Source organism: Meleagris gallopavo, chromosome 17 (assembly GCF_000146605.3).
Source record: "Meleagris gallopavo isolate NT-WF06-2002-E0010 breed Aviagen turkey brand Nicholas breeding stock chromosome 17, Turkey_5.1, whole genome shotgun sequence".
NCBI lineage: Eukaryota > Metazoa > Chordata > Aves > Galliformes > Phasianidae > Meleagris > Meleagris gallopavo.
In genome coordinates, this window is record NC_015027.2 from 5,154,621 (window position 1) to 5,163,762 (window position 9,142).

Below are 9,142 nucleotides of genomic sequence, written 5' to 3' on the forward strand. Positions count from 1 at the left end.
GTGCGGCTGAGGGGAGCCCCGCGGGGTCGTTTCGGGCCTCGGCGCTGCGGGCAGCGAGGAGCTGGGGAGGTGGCCGAGCCCTGAGCGCTGCGTGCTCCGGGAGGGAGGAAGAGAGAGCGCGGCTGTGGCACGGCTCCCTGTGCACCGCTGCACCGCCCGGCTCGGGGCTCTCGGTGCTGCTGAGCCCCGCGGGCAGCATCGCTCCCGCATCCCCGCTCCCTCCCCGGCAGCCCGGCCCTCTCCTGGCGCGCTGCCCTCCGCCCCGCGGCTCGGCCCTGCCGTGCTTTTGGCTCGTATCGCCGCGGCTGAGGTGAAGTTGATGCAGATTGTGCGTTTGGGAGGAACAAAAGCTTCTCCCTTCGTTAATAACCGCTCTGAAGAGAGAACTTCCATCTTCCGCGCGCTGTGGAGCAGCAAGGTGGGTGATGGTTGTGGGATCCCATGACACGGTGCTGAAAAATGCCTTCAGTCTTTGGCGGCGTCATTCGCTACCGCTCTGCGCAGGAGAGCGGCTGAGCCGCGGTAGCAGATGGACCTTTGCAGGTGTGAGAGCTCAGACAGGCAGGGTTTGACTTCACACTGAAATAAACGCACACGGTTTGCAGGACTCCTCCTCGTCCTGCCCTGCCTCTCTCCGTGCCGTCTCCCTGCTCTGCTGCCTTTTTGCTGTGCGGTTTCTTTTTGCCGTGACTGCGCTGCGCTCCTGAGTAACACAAGAGGACAAACGGTGCTGCAGAGTTCAGCAACGGCACCGGAGCATTTTTCCACTGCCGAGCAGGAGGTGCTGCCTGTGGGACGGCCCTGCCTGACCCTCGTGCCCCAGGTGCCCGGCGCCGTCACCCCAACGTGCCTTGGGGACACACATAGTGAGGAATGACCCAGCAGGAAAGCGTGGTTGCAGGCGTGTCCTGGCTTGCTGTTGATCAGAGGAATGCTGCTCTGTAGTCCCTGCAGTGTGCTCTGTTTGTGGCGTCCGTGAGAGGGAAGCGAAGGAAATGAGCAGGGCCTGAAGCTCAGCTCGCTGCGCTTCTGACAGAGCGGGCTTCTGGCAGGCTGGTAGATGGCATTCATCATGTTTAAGTTTCTGTCACCAACTTTTAATTAAAAGCATGGTTGATACCGCTTTAATGAATGTACGGATGTTAGCCATCTTCATGCATAAAAATGTGGTTTAATTCCCTTACTATTCCCTTTATGGCCCTTAGATGCTTTTGTTACCATTTAAACAGCATACAGGAGCAGCTGTTTATCTTCTTAATATAACTTTTTCTTGCATCTGCGTTCAGGAAACAGTAACGGTTTGAGTAAACAGTCCTCTGATATCCTTTAGCAGTATTTTGTAAGTAACTTGCCAGGAGGGTCATAAATGATGTCTGAATGGTGAACTCTAAGGCCACGCTGACAGCAACCAGACATAACTGCTCAAATCATGGGCTGTTAGATGAGGAGAGCGCAGAGCCCTCAGTGCGGGACTTCTGGTCCCCAGGAGCTGCTGCCAGAATGATAACTTTGTGCTGAAATACCCCTTCTGCTGCCAGTGCTGTATTTCTGTGTGTTTGCTGCTTGTTGTGCATCTAACAGCCCAAGCGTTTATTGTGATTTGCCAGCTGGCACGTGGGAGTTTCATCCAACTTCTCATCTTAGTTGACAGCAACCAGTTTGCAGAGATCTTGTCCCGATGATGATGATTATTATTTAAAGAAATACTCAAAACTTACAACTGACAGCGGTGCTGAGGGGCTTTGAATTTAGGTGTGTGGTCTCTATTCAAAATTAGTTACTGCTCCTGCAGGTTGGCCAAACAGAGCATTACATCCTGCAGGCAAGATAATGTAAAGAAGATGCCTCCAATTAGTCCAAACCAGCGCTAATTTCCCCCCACACCTGAACAGAAGTCATTTTTTTAGGAGGAAAAAGCAATATAAGAAAAACATGGCTTTCTTAGCCAGTTTCTCTAAGTGGTGAAGATATTTTCTAATTAAACTCTGATGTTGGCTGATATGGATACGCAGCTAATATTTCTGTTCATCCCCAAATTAGTGAGATGTGTCTCAATTTGATTCTGAGCCTGAAAGCGTCGTATAAGCAGAAATATCCCAAAGTGCACAGCGTGAGTGCAAATGGAGTAATTAACGGGTGGGAGGAAGGGGATAAATAAAACGCTTTATTTTTAGCTTTGTTTTCTGGATGTTGGAAGAAATCCAAGTGCCACAGCGTTGTGCTGGGCCTGAAGAGAGTGAACTCAGCCCCGGCCTGAAAGGGATGCGTGTGGGGTTGTGCTGTGTCAATGTGGAGCTGCTCCTGGTAAGGGCAGGGCAGTGAGCTGGGATGGGTTTGGATCGCTGGCACTTGCATAAGGACGGCCGAGCACGGGATGCTAATTCAAGCATATGAGCTAGCTTAACCCATCGAGCAGTGACCTGAAAAGGCGTTTCTCGTCTGCAGTAACCAATTTGGAAGGTGGAAATGTGTAATCACGTCAGCACATTGAGTGCTCTGCCATATCAGTGTTTCGGGGTGAGGCCTTGTTATCTGCCGCTCCGGCAGAGTTTGATATTTGCACGACTGTTAACCTGGCAGCGTGGCGGGGCCGTAATTCCATGATGTGCTTTAAGAGGCTGCAGAGGTGCTTAGGGCACGGCCGGGTGAGCTCTGTGCAGAGTTGGCTGTGCGGATCTGGTGCAGGGCTTGGAGCTTCCATGGAGCCTCCTGGGCCAGGGCTCGGAGGGCAGCGCGGGGGCTGAGGGAGCTGGGCTGCAGAACGGTCCTTATGTGCTGATGTGCAGACACGTGTTCTGTGACCAGAGTCTGCACAGCGGGTATGACTTGTGACTGCAGTTTCTTTTAAGATCATGGTGTAACTTAGATAACCTCCTTCTAAAGGTAGAAGCGCCGCAGAATCTTTTTCTCTGTGTGGGTGGTTTACCCACTTTAATGCTATATATACTTTTTTTTTTAAAGAGGGAAATAGGCGTTTTATATTTATCGTATCAGTTGAAATCGAAATCTAAATATTTACATCTTTTTTTTTTTCTGGATCCGAGGTGGGGAAGCGATGGTGGGCGTCCCCAAGCTGTTCAGTCACCCACTCCCCTGTGTGGGTTGGTTCTGTTGCATGGTGGAGGGATGGAGCTCCTGCTTCTTGGTGCCTTCTGCTCCACAGCCGGAGCGTTGCCCCAGTGGAACCTTCCCACCTCGACACACCGAGAGCCAGACTCATGTCATCTCTAACAGAATGTGGTTAGCAGCAAGCTGGGAAACTGGAGGGGGAGTTTAGGACATGGCTGTGTAAATAACTGGGAGATATTTTGTGAAAAATAACAAGAGGGGGAGAAAGGCTGCGCGCTTGCTTTCTATCTGTGATCCTCATCTCCTCCACGGTGCTCCCATGGCTGACTTTCTGGGCTTTTTACGAACAAAGGTGGGAGATGGCTTCTGTGCTAAGCAAGGACAGCCTGGCAGCAGCTGTGTGCAATGCTGCAGGTCGGGGCTCAGTGGGGAGGCAGTGCACTGTGACCAGGTGTGCTCCTGGTTTCTGGGCAGTGCCAGCACAGTGCCTGTTGTGAGTCCAGCACAGCAAACTGGCAGAGAAGGAGAGGAGCAAATAGCTCCTTTGTTTTCTCACCCTTCTTATTTTTTAAGCATCGTTTATCTGGGCTCTTGGGACTCACTATTTGTCTAACCTATCTGGGTTGTAAAATCTCATTCCGCATTTTAACTTTAAGTTGGCAAACATCTTTCAGTGACTATCCTCAGAAATGCGTTTAGCATGGACACCATGTGTCCTCTATCTGTTTTAGGACTACAGAACCATTTTTAATGCTGTCTTTTGCTTACATTGAATTCCTATAAATAGGCTTTTCAATAAAGCACATTCATCTCACGCGCTATTGCTGTCAGAGGGAAGTGCATATTTGGGCAAGCCTACTTGAAGCTCTAACCTTCGTAGTGCAGCTCCTGTGTTGCTCCAACTTCCCATTCCAGTCTGTTGCTTTGTTGAGAAGAGTGGTGGTTGCCTTGCTGGAGGTGTGCACCTTGGGATCCCTGCATGATGCTCTGCTCAGAAATATCAGTACTGGAAATGGTGGGGGAAGACTCTGGATGGTAAAACCTCTCAGTTACAGCGTCCTACAAACTGGCTTCTTGCAGCAGTAGGGCTTTATGCAGGGCTGTAAGGAGAACTGCTCCCTGTGTTTCCTTCTGTGCCTTCAGTGGAGCTCATTAGGTCAAGTGCCTGATCTGCTGTATCACATCTGCACGGCATCTGGGCTGCGTGGGCAGAGGGGACGTATGAGTAGAGCCTTCTGTCCTGCTGCCTCGTGCACTCCCCCAGGAGAAGGAAAGGGGCAGGATGCAGAGCTGCACCCCAGGGCCAGGTGAGTCAGCGCGCCTTGCTCTGCTCTCTCCCACATTGTCCATATTTTCTTTTGCTGGCAGAATTTGTGTTTTACTGCTCTTTAACAACATAGAACGGAAAAGAGATAAAAATGTTTTAGCTTTAACAACATGACCAGAATCATCAGCTAAGCTGTTGGGAGAGACTATTTCTATTCCAGGTTTAAAGGCAAGAGTGTCGTTTGTCTTTGCATCCCCTATTCTTCCTAAATGAAGTGTATGGCACCTGCAGCTTGGAGAATCACCTTCTAATAACGAGGCTTGGGGCCATCAAAAAAAGCCTGAAATCAGCTCAGCTAGCATTTGTGAAGCAGCTCGTTGGGATTCCTGGCAGGTACACTGCGGAGGCCTCCTGCAGAGTAGTCATAGGTGCTGCTGCTGGTTGTTCTTGCGTGTTTTATTTCACTTGCTGTTAAACTTTCGAGGAGGTGCAGATGATGCAGCCTGCATCCTCGCAGCCCGTTAGGCAGCAGCTGGCCCGAGCTGCCCGCCTGCCTCGCCTCCCTCGAGTCCTTACTGAAGGCAGAATAAACACAGCCACGCAGCACAGAGCCCAGGGGCTTGGCGTTGCAGCTATCAGAAGGTATTCCATCTGGAGGTGGAAAAATAAGCCCTTACGGGTTTCTTTATCTCGAGGCTGGCAAAGAGTGCCGTGTGAGTGACATATTTCCATTTGACTCATCTATTGTCAAAGCAGTGACACCCTTGAGTCACATTAAATGCGAGGCCTTGTAGCTGGATTGGCACATGGCTCTGCTGACCGTGGAGCAGGAGTTTGCTGGTTGTGTTTTGCTTTCGCCCTTGGTAAGAGAATTCCCCCCCTCCCTCCTCGAGACGAGATCGAATTGACTAATGCTATCGCTAATATTATGGCTTAAAAATGACAGGAGGACCTGGTTCAGGTGTGATGCTGGATGTGAGCTCCAAAGATGTTCAGATAACAATTTAAAGCCCTGAAAAAAAACGAGTGCCCAGTAGCCAGATGGTTGGAAAAGAGCTCCCCACGATCAATGAGGCAATATGTAAATATTTTCAATCATTACCACAGTACTGCTGTGTTGACATTGAAATTCAAAGTGCTATTCCATGGGGCTCCTCATTGATCAGCAGATGAGCTCTCATAAAACGGAGGATAAAAGCACGATGCTGACAATTATTATGGATTGTGGGCTTCGTTGACAAGGACAGCCTCCCATCAAGGTCTGCAGAATGGATTTTGAACCCTCTTTGTGCGTGTTTCTAACACACAGTGTTTCTTTTCTGGCTGTCAAGTAAGGATTAAGTGGTATATTATTTCTTGAGCTGTTTTATTTAAGGTGAAGTGCTGCATAGCTGACTAACTTTGCTTTGTTAATTACCCTATTGATATGGGAAGTAATAGAAATGTGATTGGTTGAATTAAAATAGATTTTTTGGGGGAAGAAGTCCTGAAAGCAGGTTGCAGAGATCTGAATCTGGCTGATTCGCTTAGCAATCTTTCCAGGGGTGACAGCATTCTCATGCATAAAGCAGTGCCTTTAACATAAGCAGGTGCTGAGCCCACCAGGAGGCCTTTTCTCCTCCTCCTTTTCTGTTTCCACTCATGGAAGTGTTCTCCTTGCAGCAAGGCCTACGCCTGGTGCTCCGGAGGTGCAGATGCTCCAGCATCAGGCAGGGGCAGATTTATCCAGGTGCCTTCCTGAGCCGCTCAGATTTTCTCTAACTGCTCTGTTTATCTTGTGTTCATTAATTCTCTCTGCTGCCTGGCACATCCTGGAGCCTTTTCATTTGATTGCAGAGTTATTCAGGGTTCTGATATTATTTCTCTCTGGTTCATTGCTTTTTAGTTGCTCATTTATATCCCCTTATTGTTTTAGGGTAAGTAACTGTTGTGGGAATGGAAAACACCTTCCCTGAGGATGGAGGACTGATGTGACTACCCGTGGTCTGAAGCTGATGCCTACAAACTGGGGCCACGGTGTGCGACCACAGCTAATGAGAGTCAGGGCTGAGTACTTAGTGCAGGTAGTAGGAAGCAGTAGGCTGAGCTGAAACATCTGTGGTGCTTGCTAGGAACAGTTTTGACCCTGGGTGTTTCCTAGGACAGGACCTGCCGTGCGTGTGGATGCATCTGGGTTACACAGGGCTCTGCTCCTGGGCACGGGGCCAGCCTGTGCTGCTCTGTGGCTGCCACCACGGTGTGTGCTCAGGCTGCAGCCAGGTGGGAGCTCTGCCTGCCCTGCCGGTGGGAAGTGCCTTAGAGGTGGCTGTAACTGGTCCTACCGGGAGGGAGGGCTGATAGTTGAAGTGCAGCATGCTGGTTAAGCAGACAAGCCTTCAGAAGCCAGCAGAAAGCATCTTGTGGTTAATCGTCCTCCTCGGAAAGGTAAATGCCAGTTCTATTAGTATAGTGCAGCATTTTCAACACTTGTACTAAACAGGAGCGGCTTGCTGCTTGCTGGGTGGCACCTCGTCCTCCTCCAGAATGTGTTTGCTGTGATACTGTCTGCTCACAGCTGCACTCTGCTTTGGTTTGCCTTGCAATGTGCGTCGTGTTGCTGCAGTGCTGATGTGATCACTGCAAGGGTCTGGTCCTGGGCTGCCCCAGCTCCCCACTCCTTCCTTGGAGAGATGCTTGCCCCAGGTCCTTGGGAGGGTGGGAGAAAGTTTGTAATGATCAGCACTTGCTATGACCCATTATAAAAGTGGTCCTCCGGGAACTCTTGTATTAACTCAGAACTTACACACATTTTTGTTGGGTTGATTTGTCCTGATGGTTTGTTTTGGACAGACGTGCCCTCAGGTTTCAGCAATGCAATAACAAAACAAGTGATAGTAACTGTGCTTGATTACCAGTTATCACAAAATACCTGAAACACAGTCAGAGTTGATTGTTATTAATCTGGAACAGATTAATTTTTATTTTGATATTTAGGATTGGAACGTAATACTGAAGTTTAAATTTAGGATTGATAAGTTGTTCTGATACCTATAAATAAAAGCAGCTGTGGCATCGGTGAGACCTCTGCAAACTGCTGAGCTGGACATACAGCAAAGGTGAATTTGTATGACTGTTCCAGCAAACAGGTTGTATAAATGTGTCAGTGTCCCAGGCTGCATTCATTATCTGCTGCTTACTGAGAGAAAATGCTGGTCTTTACATTTTTCCAAAGGGAGTACTTTCAGTTTCTGTTGCTCATAAAAGCTTTTGCTTTTAATCGCTTTTGATTTCAGTATGACTAGCAAGCAGATACAGACTTGTCCTTCCGTTTGGACCAATCATTTCAGACATGCTATCATTGAAAATAAGAAAGTTTGTCATCTTTCCCCAGTCTACAAAAAAAAAAAAAAAAAAAAGAAGGGAAAACCCAAGCCTGAAACAAAAAAATTAGGTAGAGAGATTGCTTTCCTCAAAGAGTCCTTGTGTGTACCTTGCATGTTGAGATCGGTGTCTGACATAGAACCTTTGAGGCAGCCCCGTGATGTGTCAGCTGAACGTTGATGCTTTCTCTGAGCCCTTGAGTCCTTGCCCTGCTCAGTGAGAGGCCGGGCAGATGGAGCTCCATGCTGGCTCCATATTCAAGACTTTGAGTGTGGTACACATTCCTTTGCCTAGCATAGCCAGCATCTGCATCTATCTCGTAAAAAGAAGCGTGGAATGGACATCACACCCTGGATTCATCAGTTCTGGCACAAATTATTGCATGATGTTAAGAATAGCAAAGCTTGCTCAGATGTGTATTGGGCTGTTCCCATCATAGCCCAGGTCCACTCACAGCTTCTGGCTGTGTGGTGGTTGGTTCTGAGATGGGCTCAGCCACCTGATATCCAGCTGTTGTGACAGTCTTTCACCCAGGCTGGCAAAGCAGAAGTGGCATTTGTGCCCTGTGCAACTGGCTCAGCTGTGAATCAGCAAATGACGTTAATAAGCGTTTGTGGACTAAATATATTTTTAAGCTGCCTGGCTGCTTGCTCTTGGCAAGATCTCTGAGATTAATGGTCCCAGAACATTAGCGAGTCTTGCTGTTCCTCCAGGATGCATCAACCTGTGCGAGAAGGAACAAGAGTAAGGAGCAATCACACTAATTTTCTTCTGGTCCTTAACATTTGTGGTGAGGTCTAAATGTTCTCTGAAGCAGGGTGTCCCAGCTAAAGGTATCCATTGTTTTTCCAGTCTTTTTGCTTTGGAGCAGGAAACAGCAGATGTGGGAGTAGTATTGCTGTTTTCCTGTGGCCCTTTGGCTGCGGGTGCTGCTTGGTGGCTGGGATGCTCCCACACACCGTCTGCCCCCAAAATAAAGGCTGAGGAATTAAACAGACTGAAGGAACCTGAGGATCCTCGGGAGGAGCTCAGGGAGGGGAGCACACGTGTGACCTGAAATGCTCGCCAAGCACTGCAGAAGCATCATTCAGAATAGCTTCTGGTGCTTGGTGGGGGGACTGCACCCTTCTGCAGGCGGTGAGGGCAGCTCTGCTCCCACAGCATGTGGTCCTGCATGTCCCTGGGGGCTCTTTGGAAGCAGGCTGCTGTGCAATTGGGTTTTTTTTTTTTGTCTATTTCATTTTAATTTTTTAAATTTATTTTGATGTGGAATGAGGTCTGCAGTGGTTTCTCCTTCATGGAAATCCTTCAGCGCTATGTTTTAAAAGGGAAATGCTTTGGGGGGAAGCTGTTCTATTGCACAGCGAGAACACAGGAGAGTGGTCAGTGCACTGCGTGTGTGTGTTTTTCTTCCCTCTGTTTTTTTCCTTTTTCTTTTTTTTTTTT

General features: G+C 48.9%; 1 protein-coding gene across 1 annotated transcript in view; it reads left to right on the forward strand.

Annotated features, from left to right (window-relative positions):
* Positions 1 to 18: 18 nt before the first annotated feature.
* PITPNM2 (phosphatidylinositol transfer protein membrane associated 2) overlaps positions 19 to 9,142 on the forward strand; it is a 114,732-nt gene continuing 105,608 nt past the window's right edge. The window contains 1 exon segment of the mRNA XM_019621017.2: positions 19 to 418. The gene's annotated coding sequence lies outside the window, so the exon portion shown is untranslated.